This window comes from Bombyx mori, chromosome 12, assembly GCF_030269925.1.
Source record: "Bombyx mori chromosome 12, ASM3026992v2".
Lineage (NCBI taxonomy): Eukaryota > Metazoa > Arthropoda > Insecta > Lepidoptera > Bombycidae > Bombyx > Bombyx mori.
Window position 1 is genome coordinate 5,504,335 of NC_085118.1, and position 15,850 is coordinate 5,520,184.

At 36.9% G+C, this 15,850-nt stretch overlaps 1 long non-coding RNA gene across 1 annotated transcript; it reads left to right on the forward strand.

Annotated features, from left to right (window-relative positions):
- Positions 1 to 2,742: 2,742 nt before the first annotated feature.
- LOC134199921 (uncharacterized) lies at positions 2,743 to 4,628 on the forward strand. The gene is made up of 2 exons (XR_009974585.1): positions 2,743 to 3,261; positions 4,402 to 4,628. It is a non-coding gene; the product is annotated as an uncharacterized LOC134199921 (long non-coding RNA).
- Positions 4,629 to 15,850: the final 11,222 nt, after the last annotated feature.

The window sequence follows — 15,850 nt, forward strand, 5'->3', positions numbered from 1 at the left end:
TTCATTACATACATAAATTAAATTTTCATAAAAATGAGAATATAAATTAAAATAAAACATGACCTAAAGGTCTTAGTTACCAGGTCATAAAATCCCTATAAAAAAAAAAAGCAATATTAATCTGTCATTGACATGACATTTCCATACATTTATTATGTATGTACAGTGCACACATAAGTAACAGCAACATACCTCTGAATTCATATTCATGACAATACCACTCGAAAAGTTTCATTATTCCATTAAGCTAAGTAAATCCTTTCGTTTGGAGGCTTGCAAATATTTGCTTTAGTCTCATTTGTAAGACGTCTACGCTCGCCTTAGATAAATTAATAACAAGATAAAGAAACTCGGTGGGTCTTAATTCATTAATTAACCTAATTGTATTTACCGCGGCTCCCGTTATATTGTGATTTCATTGTGAAGGGCTACCAAAGTTTTTTAACTAAAAGTGAACTTTACACTGAACTTTCTAACTTTCATACGTACATATTTTACATACAAATTATAGTATTGTCAGAATGTTGGTGTACGGAAGTTTTAAATATAGAAGCTTGTTTTGTAAATGTTGCTCTACCCGATGATATGTAGGCGAAGTAAAATGTCCCTTATAAATAAGGTGACACTCTACAAAACTTGCATACGCCCCGTCATGACCTATGCAAGTGTAGTGTTCGCTCACGCGGCCCGCACTCACTTAAAATCCTTCCAAATTATTCAATCCCGTTTTTGCAGGATAGCCGTCGGAGCCCCGTGGTTCGTCAGGAACGTCGCCCTCCATGACGACCTGGACTTAGAGTCCATCAGTAAGTATCTTCAGTCGGCGTCGATGCGCCACTTCGATAAAGAGGCACGACACGAGAACCCTCTCATCGTGGCCGCCGGTAACTACATTCCCGATCCTGCGGACAGAATGGAAAGCAGTCGACGTCGCCCAAAACACGTCATCTCGGATCCTCCCGATCCACTAACGGTGCTTTTAGGTACTTCAAGCACCGGTCAGCGTTCTCGTCGAACCCGTCGCTTGCGATGAAGGGCTCGACGAGTAAATTAACTCTTAGACACAGCCCACTGAGTTTCTCGCCGGATCTTCTCAGTGGGTCGCGTTTCCGATCCGGTGGTAGATTCTGCGAAGCACGGCTCTTGCTAGGGTTCGTGTTAGCATCGTCATCGGGTTTGAGCCCCGTGAGCTCACCTACTAGCCACGGTTACGCTGAAATAGCCCCTAAGGCTATCAGCTTAGATAGGAAAAAAAAAAAAGTAAATGTTGTTAGCGCGATTGAGAGTTTTACTGGAATTTTTCTATTGAATGATAGCTACTCCTATAGGTCATACCTAACAGATCACAGAGCCTGCTAGTGGCTGCGCTTAGCGCTAGATTATATATAGTTAGATATACATAGAATAGTGGTACCTTTGTGCTATTTTCATTACAATTGCAGTGTAAATTTTTTTTTATTGCTTACATTGGTGGACGAGCTCATTGCCCACCTGGTGTTAAGTGGTTAATGGAGTCCATAGACATCCACAACGTAAAATGCGCCACCCACCTTGAGATACAAGTTCTAAGGTCTCAAGTTAGTTACAACGGCTGCCCCACCCTTCAAACCGAAACGCATTACTGCTTCACGGCAGAAATAGGCAGAGTGGCGGTGCCCACCCGCGCGGACTCATTTCAGGTTCTACCACCAGTAATTACGCAAATTATATTTTTTTATTTAATTTTATATAATTATATATTATAATCAATCAATCATAAACTATCTTGAAATCGGCCCTAGTTCAGACTTTTGTAACTGATAAAAGCAATAGCATCCAACGTATCATCACAAATACTTGAGCACCCAAAAAAGGGGTCGAAATCAAAAGTTGTCCTAAGAAAAATTTGCTCAATTTAAAGAAAGGGAATAAAACTCTATAGCCCCAGCGCTCGCGAAGTTTCCAAAGATTTTTCACTTTCGTCGTTAATTGCACTGAAAAGTAAAATAAATCTTTGCTACTTTGCTTTTCCCGAGGCTTGTTTCTCGGCAAAATCTTAAGCTAATCAATTAATTTAATTGTTGATATTTTAGAAAGTTGGTCCTTTTTTTTTGCGGAGCACGAAATATTTTTATCGACAAATCGAATAGGGTTTGAGATTGCCTTTCTGGTAGTAATGTAGTATCGATATAGGAGAAGTTTCCAAATAAAATACATACAAAATATCGAAACGCTTCCCCGTGCGGAGTCGTAACATTTTATCATAGGTGTAATGGAAATATCAGACGATAGTAAAAAAAGTTTCGATACTGTTGTCATTCCGAGTTTTGTTTTTTTATATTTATGATTGATGTTATTGAAATGCCAAACTCATTTATTGTAAAAAGGACAAGCTATTTAAATCACTAGATTTCAATCGTTTTCGTATATTTATTTATTTAATCAACTTTTTGCACAAAATTACAGATGCGAACTTCATGCCTAAGGCATTCTCTACCACTCAAACAAGGTAGAGTAGAGAGTCCTGTGGTAGGTAAACTGTTTATTATACATATAATTTAAGACACAACTTGTGGTGTAGACGTCCATAATTCCCGGATCCTTTTGCGTTCTGCCTAATTTCATCAGCCATGGAAAACTATGCACTTTATCTCCTCAGCTTCCGTTTGTTTTCTTTCCTGATGGAATGAGCTCCCCTCCTAGAAGAAAAGAAAAACTTAAAAACACACACACACACACACACACACACACACACACACACAAACACACACACACACACACAACAAGGAAAAAATGTATATATACATATATAACTCAAGGTAAATATTCCGACGTGTAATGTAAATAAAACCGTACCACTCTATTCCAAAGTTCACGCAAAGTAGATATTCTGCAAAGAAAATATTAACTTGGGACGCAGGTACCCAATGCACGAGTTGAAAAGATCAACATGTCGCCAACACTTCGCGGACACTCAATTTAAAAAGTTTTTCTCTCTTTGTTTTATCCTGAACAAACTCGATTAAGTTCCTTTGGTCTTTGAATTATTTAATTTTATGTACACGTACCTCCTTGGGTTGTTTTAGGGACTGTTTTCAGGAAATTGAGAATTAAGCATATTTTTTTTAATTTTACGCCCGGTAAAAAGACCTTTAAGCCAAGTCTTATATTCTGTTATAACATAAAAAATGATATGAAGTTGATTAATTTGAAACTTTAATCAAGTGGGATGGAATTAAATGAAACAAAATGAGATAGTCATAATACAGTCTCAGTAAAATGGTGGGTATTTTGAAACTTTTTCAGTGTACTTTTTTGAAGAGTCCGTGAAGCTAAATCAAACGACTTTGTTTTATTTACATACATTTAAGCACTTTCACAGATAGAGTGATTCACTTAGTAGTAATCACTTCAAAGTAGACCCGGACTACAAGGTTTTTTTTTATTAAATTTTACTTAAATTATTTCCTACTACCGTCTACGTTAGGTGATACAGACAGATCTCAAAGTCCAATTACATTTAAAACACAAAACGTTTCATACAAAATTCGTTTTGTATTCTTTATTTGTTGCTCGAAGGAAATCTTCCAAGAAACAACGAACAAACTTAAAATATTAGTAAATTCGATCTTATTCACCTTACTGTTATGGCTTAATAAATATAGCAAGTAATACTTGGGATATATTAATAAAAAAGTCTGTAGCAGCACTGTAAATTCAGCATAATTCAATTTATTGTTATAAAATCAAATTTACTTTGTTTTTAAAGAAGAGCAAAAGTCCATTACTGTTTGAGACATTAAAAACATCAAGGTTTCCAACGTTTATCCAACATGACTGACTGCGGTAGCTAAACATGTAAAAGGCATTTTAATCAACGTATACAACTATGCAATCAGAACTGAGTAGGAGTGGTCCCGAAATTAGAATTGAATGTAAATGTGCGGGCTTTATCGGGGATTATAGTGCTCGTGTCTGCGAGTGGAAGATAGTTGAGGTCCCGCGCTGGCCCGTCCGATGTTCCAAATACATGTTCTTATCCACCAAATAACTTTGGTCTACCGCGCCCCGCGTTTTCACATTTGAATAAAACACTTTCGGGGTGATTACGATATTACTTACAGCTCCGAGTAATCTGGCACGGGTAGCTACCCGCGAGGCACCCGCATCTGAAATTCTCTTTAACAAATTTTACTGCGTACTAATCCGGCCTCTTCCGTACATGGCGGACCCCACCCTAACATGTCTTGTTCTCGACTGTTGCCGGTTATGACGTTATTATCCTTTAATAAATCTAGGTTACACGGACCGGCTTAACTCGGTTTCGTAGTTATATTAATGTGGAGATATTAGTTTATAAATGAGTCTACGGACTACCGTTAAATACTATCAAAATCTATAGTAAAACATTTTTTGATTCAGGTTGAGTTGAATGTAGCCTGAGTCTAACAGAAATCACGATCTTCACAATTACGATCTTTAAACAGTTTTTTAATAAACTAAAGAGCCTGATTGAAGGAAAATTATTAATAATATTAAAATATATAATAATATTAAATATTAACCTATTGTACAAATGTATCTGCTTTTTTTTATTGTTTTTTGAATGCAAATTGTGTTTTGGTGTGCAATAAAGTGTATTCTCTCTCTCTCTCTCTCTAAACTAATGACGGATATTCAAACAAAAAAAATGCCTTTAGACTCTCAAAACACGATAGGAAGCGAACGGAGGAAAATTTTCGAATAGCCTATTTTAGGAATGTAAAAAAATTTTTTTTGCTCGTGTAGGCTGCGAGCATACGGCCCACCTGATGGTGAGTGATTACCTTCGCCCATGGACTTCAGCAATGCCTGGGGCAGAGCCAGGCCACTGCCTACCGTTAAGTACTCTCCACAAGCCTCGTTTAAAGAAGGATAATATATAATAGCGCTTGAGAAACACCGTAGAGGGGAGCTCATTTCAAAGCCGGATGGTACGTGGCAAAAAAATATCTCTGGAAGCGCAATGTGGATGAACGGCAATGGCTAAAGGTAGTATGGATGAACTCTACTCCGATGGCGGGCGGTGCGATGGTATAAACGAGATGATGGTAATTTCAAAATATTTAACGTAACTGACAATTTACGTAATGCATTCGATTTACAATTCGAACACAAGTAAGGCACAGCTGTCAATCCGTGCTAACCGCGCATTAAGGCAAATGAGACGCGTAACCGGATAGAATATCCGACTAGGGGAAATAGTGATAGTTACGCGAATATATATACGAAAGGATGTGGAACGTTTATGGACAATAAAGCAATGTAACATCACGACCGGACTCGGGAAATGGGCCTTGTTATTGTCATGAGCATTTAAATGTTTTAGTGAAATTAGAATAACCAGATGTTTGCTTTTTATTTATTTATTTTTTATTGCATGGATGGGTGGTCGAGCTCACGGCCCACCTGGTGTTAGGTGGTTACCGGAGCCCATAGACATCTACAGCGTAAATGCCGCCGTCCACCTTGAGATATGAGTTCTAAGATCTCAGTATAGTACACCGGCCTACCCTTCAAACCGCAGGATGGTGGTACTCACCCGTACGGACTCCCAAGAGGTCCTACCACCAGTAATTACGCAAATTATAATTTTGCGGGTTTGATTTATATTACACGATGTAATTCCTTCACCGTGGACAGGATTCGAACACCGGCGCATCGCTACACAGGACGTCTTATCCTTTAGGCCACGACGACTTTCTTTATTGCTTTATAAATATAGGCAGACAAATTCGCAGACTAAAGATATAGAGACTTAAGTTATCTATTGCATTGTAATAGTGGCTCTTCTATCCTTTAAAAGGAAAACTTTGACTTGATATCATGAAAACAGTAGAAAAAATGGTGACACCCATTCTGGCAGGTTTGTAATATTCTTAACCACCAATGAATGGAAGGTAAAGTTAGTTTTATTAGTTTACTAGCTGACCCGGCAGACTTCGTAGTGCCTCAATCGATAAATAAAAGACACATCAAGGGGACTCATCAAAGGAAAAACAAAATTGTTTCTTTTTATGTAATTCCGAGCTTTTTTATATTTTCTCCTTCTTTTACCTTTTAAACCTTCTCTGGACTTCCACGAATAATTCAAGACCAAAATTAGCCAAATCGATCAAGCCGTTCTCGAGTTTTAGCGAGACTAACGAACAGCAATTTAATTTTTTATATAAGTATAGAGATTAAGGTTTAGTTAAGGTAAAAGGCCGGATCTGAAAAGCTTACTGAAGTCTTAAATTTGAATAATCATATTCATAACAGTATTTAATATTTATCGTGTAATTTTTCCTATTGAAATTTTATTAAAACTTTTTTTCATTTTACAAAGAAAGCAACAAAAGATTTGAGCAACGAATAAAACACGCATGCCTCAACGCACCCCAAATAAAAGACTTCATTTAAATTTGAAATCTTAAACAACAAACACGGAACTCGGAAAAATATTCAGTCTGGATACGCATTATCGCCGTTTGACTTCACATTAAATCTTAGACGCGGCCCATAAATAACGAAAACTTTTATCCGGCCTCGAAATAAGCACTCAAAAATGCAAAGAGCAGAACGGTATAGAGCACGTTCGCTAAATTTATTTTGTTTCGTACAATTCAAATAACCATAACTCACCAAACCGACCACCTAAGCCTATCTAACGATATAATGAAACGCCATTAAGTTAGGAGCGAAGCTTAAGTTTGGAGAGGCAGCTCGTATTTACCTTCTTAACGATAAAGATGTACCACGTTTTCGATTTATCGATCTTGACACGCTAAAGACGGGAAAGTTTAATTTCATCGATATAAAGGAGATTAGAATACGCACCGGCAATTAAATTGTCTGGTAATTGCAGTTTCTTTTACTTATACAACTTTGAGAATTAAAACGTATTGTCTTAAGCAATCTCAGTGAATGTAGAAATGCGTGAACAATTCAGTTGCTTTGAAAATTGTAACGGTTTCTGAGAAAAAGAAAATATAAAATTTAGTTTCAAAAGTTTTAACGTCCATTTCTAAGCTTTAGTTATTGGTAATCATATGTTACATTGCTAAAATTAAATCGAAACCTTCATTTGAATACAACAACTTTGAAAAGTTCCCAAAAAAAAACACCTACACATTAATAATAAACTCGCTTGCTTCTAACCATCTCAAGTTGTTTAAAAATATTTTAAATGGAAAATTTACGAAGTCAATTTATTAAATTCAAAGAACCGTGAAAAGCTGAGTTAAAAGTACATTCGTAAGGCGGAAGCTCCGCCATCTTGCAGAGCTTATAATTAGGCTGTTTGCATTCACAACCGTTTACCTACCTCGTATGAATTCTACCTATTGTCTGACATTGGACCTTCGGATCTATATCATTTAACACCTACCCTCACCCTTGAGGGTGGTCATAAAATGTGAATTTAAAATTGTCCATAAGTCTATTTTATTTCCCTTTTTAGAATTAGTTTTAGTTTTGCACTACTATTTTTACTAGTTTGAATAGAATAGAACTAAAATTAACTACAAACCTCTAGCAACCCGGGGTGGGCCTCTTACGGCTGAATCAGAATATTTTGCTGAAAATACAATAACGTAATTTGATGTCAATTGTTTTAAATAATTTCAGTAACCTTTATGTAAGAAGCTTTAATGTTAAATTTAACTCTTTAACTCTCTTAGAGTTTTGTTTCATTCGCTGATTTGCATATTCTTTTATTTCTAACCAGAAATCGCAATATGAAAATTTGTTCCTCTACACACTAAAAACACTTGCGAGCTTTCATACAACAGCAATTCTACCTGTGTGAATTCTTCTTAGTCGTTTGCACTCTTGGCAGACGTCAGTTCGAGGGGGGTTTCACAAGACGTCGCCTTTCCTCGTATACCGCGGCCTCTCTTGTGCACTCGACACTTATTTGGTCGGTCCATCGTAACGGTAATCAGTCGTACGGTAACAGGGTATCTGTGTGAATACACACAACATAAAAGCCATCAAAATTTCACATTCCAAAATTTCAAGCTTGTAGCCGCAGCGGCTAAGACTCTGCATCTATGAATCATTCAATAAGAACAAGTAGATATGTATGTACAGAGATTTGTGGGTGTTTTCCCAATAATTGGAATTCGATCAAAATTGCTGACATTGATAGATTTAGACTCCTTTTTTACGTATTACATGACATTTTTTGTCTGTTATCAAAAAGAAAGGTGCCCACATCGTAATGTAAATCCAAAGAATGTGTTGAGTTAAAGACTGCGACATGTAGGAAATACAATAATTTATTTTCAACCTCTCATTGTTGCGAAATTTAACCCGTGATATTTTAAGCATTTTCTTCTAGAAACACACCTCGAGAACGTCTGTGCGTTTTTATCATTATCGCACAGAGTCCAGGCTTCTATGGCATATTGTAATACAAGCAGAACCAAATTTATGTACAATCTAGTCTTGATATCTTCTTTTTTTCTTATTTATTCTGTCAAATATTACCCAAGCTTGTTTATAGCTGACCTTGTTTTTACCATTCCTTTTTATTTCATCTGTACAGTCTCTATATAAATACTAAAACCTATACAGATATTTATTTACAACCCGAAAACAAAATAACACAAACTGTTTATTAAACATTCGCTCATAAAACACTTTATTTCATAAAAGAAAAATACATAACATCAATTTAGTATCCACCTCGTCACAACCCTTGTTTGTTAACATCCCCATTTGTTCTCAGACTTTTGTATAAAAATATTAATCTATGTACCGCTTAATAGATATTTATGCATCGTTGGAAGCAATCTCGTTGAAGGATCGCAGTCTACGGGATATATTTTATACGTGCATCGTTAAGTTAATGAGATGTTTACTGCTTGTACAATTTTACACTTCAATTATTCTCGAAAAAACTTCATCAAGCTTAATGAAGTTCAATAATACAAGTAACAGTCATGTAACGTCATTATATGTAGGAAATGGATAACACAGAACAGTGAATATTAGATAGATAGATTAGATTAATCGTTTAGCTGAATGTTGATCGAGAATAACCACGATAATTGGCATCAAATTGTGGATAGATTGAGATCTATGTAGTCTTCTTTTGAGCAGCACTAGTTCCACTAAAGGTAAATTATCTTTACCTACTTATTACTATTGCGGTATATCTATACCTATAACTAGTCAGGTCATAAGTATTGTCACACAGTAAAAACTTTTCTTTTAGAATGCTGGCCACAAAAAAGTTTATTGAATTCGAATTTCGAATTGTTCATGAAAATAAAAATGTATACTTTTAGAATTTTACTCATTTTTAAATATGGAGTGGACGCTTAAAGAAGACCGTGTTGCAGTTATTGCGTTGCTTCGTTGCGGTTACGCGCCAATTCAAATTTTTAACATACTGAAAAATTTGAATATAACCAAAAGATTCGTTTATTCGTACCATCAAACGATACAATGAAGACTCTAGTGTAGATGACAGGTCAAGAAGTGGTCGGCCTCGGTCTGTTAGGACTCCAGCAGTGATAAAAGCTGTGAAGGCGCGAATTCAAAGAAATCCCAAACGTAAGCAGAAACTGTTGGCCCTTCAGATGGGGTTAAGCAGAACCACGGTGAAAAGGGTGTTAAATGAAGACTTAGGGCTTCGGTCATATCGAAGAAAAACAGGACATCGTTTGAATGCTCGTCTAATGGACCTGAGACTGAAGAGATGTTGAAGCGGTACGCGGGAAAAAAATATCGGGAAATTCTTTTTTCAGATGAAAAAATTTTTACCGTAGAAGAGAGCTACAAGAAACAAAATGATAAGGTGTACGCATACAGTAGTGAAGAAGCGAGCAACCGTATTCCGCGTGTCCAAAGAGGTCATTTTCCATCCTCGCTCATGGTATGGTTGGGAGTTTCTTATTGGGGCTTAACAGAGGTACATTTTTGTGAGAAAGGTGTAAAAACGAATGCAGTTGTGTATCAAAATACAGTCCTGACGAACCTTGTGGAACCTGTTTCTCATACCATGTTCAATAACAGGCACTGGGTATTCCAACAAGATTCGGCGCCAGCTCATAGAGCGAAGAGCACACAAGACTGGCTGGCGGCGCGTGAAATCGACTTCATCCGGCACGAAGACTGGCCCTCCTCCAGTTTTTTTTTTTTCTTTCCCTACCTATGCTGATAGCCTTGAGAGGCTATTTCAGCTTCGCCCTAACGTTAGTAGGTGAGCTCGCGGGGCTCAACCGGAGGTTGCTAACACTGACCCTAGCAAGAGCAGTGCTTCGCACAATCTACCACCGGATCGGAAACGCGACCCACTGAGAAGATCCGGCGAGAAACTCAATGGGCTGTGTCTATGGGTTAGTTCGCTCGTCGAGCCCTTCGTCGCAAGCGACGGGTTCGACGAGGACGGTGACCGGTGCTTGTGGTGCCTAAAAGCACCGTTAATGGATCAGGAGGATCCGTAATGACGTGCTTTGGGCGACGTCGACGGTTTACCATTAGGTCGGGTATGTAATTTCCAGCGGCTACGATGAGAGGGTTCTCATGTCGTGCCGCCTTCTCAAAATGGCGTAGCGATGCCGACTGCAGATACTTACTAACTGAATCGAGCTCCAGGTCATCGTGGAGATCCACGTTCCTAAGGAACCAAGGCGCTCCGACGGCTATCCTGCAGAATCGGGATTGAATAACCTGAAGGGATTTCAAGTGGGTGCGGGCTGCGTGAGCGAATACTACGCTTGCATACGTCATGACGGGGCGTATACAAGTTTTGTAGAGAGTTACCTTATTGCGGAGGGACAGTTTGCTTCGACTACAAAGCATTGGATAGAGTCGTCCTAGTATAAACGCGGCGCAGTCGCGTACCGTTTTTATATGGCCCTCCTCCAGTCCAGATTTGAATCCGTTAGATTACAAGATATGGCAACACTTGGAGGAAAAGGCGTGCTCAAAGCCTCATCCCAATTTGGAGTCACTCAAAACATCCTTGATTAAGGCAGCCGCCGATATTGACATGGACCTCGTTCGTGCTGCGATAGACGACTGGCCGCGCAGATTGAAGGCCTGTATTCAAAATCACGGAGGTCATTTTGAATAAACTTTAGTGTCATAAGAATCTATGTTTTGTTAAGTTCATTTTGGTATATGAATGGTTACATAATGAATAAACTTGTTTCAATTATTTTACATTAAACATGTGACAGAATTTATGACCTGACTAGGTATAAATAAATTGCTGTTCGTTAGTCTCGCTAAAACTCGAGAACGGCTGGACCGATTTGGCTAATTTTGGTCTTGAATTATTTGTTGAAGTCCAAAGAAGGTTTAAAACGTGAATAAATATAAAAATGCTCTCAATTATATAAAAACAAACAATTTTGTTTTTCCTTTGATGTGTCCCCCGTAGGACAGATTCCTGTTGTTTTTTTAAGTTTATTTTATACAAAAGTTTAAGTCTTTTACTTATCGACTGAGGCACTACGAAGTCTGCTGGATCAGTTAGTCTTATAATAAAAGCAATTACAATGGATTCATTGCTTATATATCAATATCAATACGCAATACAAAAAATACAACCGCAGAGTTTGTGGAAAACTGAACCCTTTTCAAGGTTCAGACATTCTTTCAACGACACTTTGGGCAATTACGTGCGCTTTTCACAAAACGAAATAAAAAAATATTAGAACAACCCAAATTAAAAATGTGTGAAAAAGGACACTCGAGATACAGGGGACTCGAGCAGGTTATGACAAATATGTGAGCCGATGTCGCTAATGAAAACGTACCTTTTTGTAAAGGAACGAAATTCACATGGAGTACGCCTTACTATATAATCAAAACCGAAAATTAAATTGTTATGAAGATATGTATATCTGTAACATAAGTACTTTCCAATTGTGTATATTGTTTTAGATGAAATACCATTAGAGGGAAAACCTAAAATCTATATACTGATTTTCGTGAGTTATATACGTAATTTAAAACTTAAAAAAAAACATGTTTTCTTTTAGAGAAACTGAAATTTTGAAATAAGTTTTTTTTGTTTTTTAATATAATTACACCCCTTTATGTTGCTTTTTATAATATGTTAATATGTTGTACATTATACGTTTCCAGAGATCGTATTATCTACCTCATTCCATCTAGCTCAATAATAAAGCATCCGCTACGGCATTCCTTCAGCCCTTTAACATGTCCCTCTTTAACCTTTACGATATGCCCGGTTAGTCTGTGTCCTCGTCCCGACTATTCTACTATATCACGAACGTCAGTAGGCATAAAAAATTACTAGCTTGAGCAAAGCAAACGTCATGCCTATAACAATAGTACTTTAAAGCTTGAAGACAACAAGCCTTGAGCACTCGGCGCTAATTATCAGAAAACTAAAAGAACATGTAGGTAATGCATCAAGTAAGTGTTACACTGATTAATAATCACCTGCAATTTTATAACTAATTTCTGAACGGTAACAGCGTTTTGGCAGATTTATGATTTAATTAAAATTATAGTTCTGTGACTGATCGTTTTGGATTTGAGAAATTTCAACACAATTAGAAACACTTGCAAATCTCATATCAATTAGGCAGCGGCCCAAATAGCACCCTCGTAATTGTTTTTGAATGCGTTAACGTAATTTGTGCTGTTAGTGATTTATTTCCTGTAAATACGATGCTTAAATAAATCAACTTTGCAACAACGGTACTGTAATATTTTATTTATTAGATTAGATCCTAAGCGAAATCTTCATTTGGTTAATAAATACACATACATACATTGTATTGTATAAAGCTTACGTCATGTCTGTTATATGGAAAGTGAAATTAAGTTGTATTGGATGAAATGAAGTGAAATAATGTCTTAGTGAAATGGTGGGATTTGCTTTCAATGGATTTTCTGAGGAACATGAGAAGTCACGTTAAATATTTTTGTTTCAATTATATTTGTACACTTTGGCAGATGCCTGAGCTTAATAAGGCACGATTATTACAAGTATGCGAAGAATGGCAACGTCTTGTAAAGCGCACCAACACCCGAAATGATGACCTCGACCACTCTGCCAAGACTGCAAACGACTGAGAAAAAGAAGAATTTCACTCTTTTTTTAGTAGACTAGCTCAGAGCCCACCTTATGTTAAGTAGTTGCCGTAGCCCATAGACATCTACAACGTAAATGCCGCCACCAATCTAGAGAAATGAGTTGTAAGGTCTCACTTTTAACAGTACAACGGCTGCCCCGCTCTTCAATCCGAAACGCATTACTGCTTCAAGGCAAGAAATGGGCAGAATATAGACATATAGGTAGAAATAGGCACACCTACCCGTGCAGACTCGCAAGACGCTCTACCACCAGTAAAAAAGCTAGGTAGGACTTTTTGTTTGATCGCAGAGGCAGGTGGTACCTTGGCCAAGTCTGCCGCGAACCAATCATTTGCTGTTAAGGGTGTTACAACTATATATAAATTTTATTGTACTGTATTGTACCGTATACAGCATACCTCAATAAGTCTGAGATTTCATATTCTAAGTTAAGCAACAAAAGGGGTGATGAACATATTATAAGAATAAGTACCATAGTTCATTTTAAAGATGCTGATGTTCTCTTAATGCTATGGGACAACATAATTGAATATGAAAAGCGCAGGAAAATAGAATACTGGTTTCCAAAATTACTTTACTAAAAACTTATTCTTATGGCTTAAGAAAATAATAGAAGCGCTTTACAAATACAAATAAAACACTACACACTGTACTACATAAACTTTGATTACACTATAGAATGCCTCGATATTATCTTCAATACACCATTCTGTGATGATGACATCAATTTATTATAACACTTGAATTTGGAGAAATTAATAATGTATCAACGTACGAAAAAAAAAACACAGTAATTGTCTGTAAGTACAAATTGAAGTCTTTCTCCACATCGACTGAAAATAATGGAAGAAGAGATGTGTCAAACAATAGAACAAAACAATCTATATGATATCCAATGCAGACGTTTCCGAAATAAAACGAAAGAAATCAGGGGAGACATCTGAATAATTCGTATTTCTAGGACAGACAATCGGACTCACGTCGACGGCCTGGAGTCTACAGCCTTGACAGCTAATTAGAGCCTCATTGTTAAACGAATCTTACCGTGCACCGTCTAAAAAATAATCTAAAGAATACCTGGAATAGAGTCAGAATTCCAAAAGCAAATCAGTAAGATTCATTAATGCGTTTCTTAAATATTTCGAGTGGTTCAAATATACAATAATCCAGTGTGAATAGCGTATTGTGTTAAGTCAGTGTCCAGGAAGTGTGTTTTGTCGGGGTGTCCTTTTTATTGTCAAATTTGCGTTTTATGGGCTGTCACAAAGGGAGCGTTGAGGGAATGTGACAACTCTACGCCGTTGTCGTGTCTGTTATTTTTAATCATATTAGGTCCTAATTGTTTTATTTAGATCGTTTACTCAAAAAAGTGTCTTAAGGAGGATTAGTATTGGTTGAAAATTTACTAAGAATAATCCTTAACATGACATCCCTAAGAATGATCCCTAACAATATGTACTAGCAACACCAATTGTTACTGATCGAACAATTTCGTACTTTTCGTCAATCTTGCTGTTGGATTTGAGGTGGTGATGTATTTATTATTTTTTATTTGGAAAATTCACAAATATCCACTACTTGATGTATTGTTTGCTATATTGTATTTAACGTAATTTATTACTCTTTTATTATTTGTTATTTGTCGACGTTTTTCATTGTTAAACTTTTTCGAAGAAAGACCTTCGTTCCAGTAATATAAACAAAACACGAGATTAAGCTGTAACGGTTATAATAATAACAACACGTTAAAATCGAGCAAAATACTATATAAATCTAAATTTCTTTTACATTTTTCCCGCTGAACTTGCAATTGATAAACATTAAACAATTAGTATTTCTGAGCAACTCCCCTCGCGTCTCAATAGCCAGAGTCCAGATGCAAATGACTTTGACATATGAAAGGTATTTATAACACCTAGTCTCCAACGTTTTAGAAATGGTCAATTTGTCTTCAATCTCTTGTTTTTATTAGGGTGTTCCTGCGTGCCGAATTCGTATTCAAATATAAGATACATTTTTGATAAAATAGAGAGGGGCCTTAGAGTTCGTTTGATCTTATCACCCATATACCTAGTCAGGTCATAAGTATTGTCACACAGTAAAAACTTTTCTTTTAGAATGCTGGCCACAAAAAAGTTTATTGAATTCGAATTTCGAATTGTTCATGAAAATAAAAATGTATACTTTTAGAATTTTACTCATTTTTAAATATGGAGTGGACGCTTAAAGAAGACCGTGTTGCAGTTATTGCGTTGCATCGTTGCGGTTATGCGCCAATTCCAATTTTTAACATACTGAAAAATTTGAATATAACCAAAAGATTCGTTTATCGTACCGTCAAACGATACAATGAAGACTCTAGTGTAGATGACAGGTCATGAAGTGGTCGCCCTCGGTCTGTTAGGACTCCAGCAGTGATAAAAGCTGTGAAGGCAACACTTGGAGGAAAAGGCGTGCTCAAAGCCTCATCCCAATTTGGAGTCACTCAAGACATCCTTGATTAAGGCAGCCGCCGATATTGACATGGACCTCGTTCGTGCTGCGATAGACGACTGGCCGCGCAGATTGAAGGCCTGTATTCAACATCACGGAGGTCATTTTGAATAAACTTTAGTGTCATAAGAATCTATGTTTTGTTAAGTTCATTTTGGTATATGAATGGTTATATTATAATGTGGTTGCGCTGGTTTAAAACTGTTAGTTTTAAGTTTCGAAAAATAGCAACATTTTAATTTGGTTTTGCAAATCCTGTCCCATCCCTCTC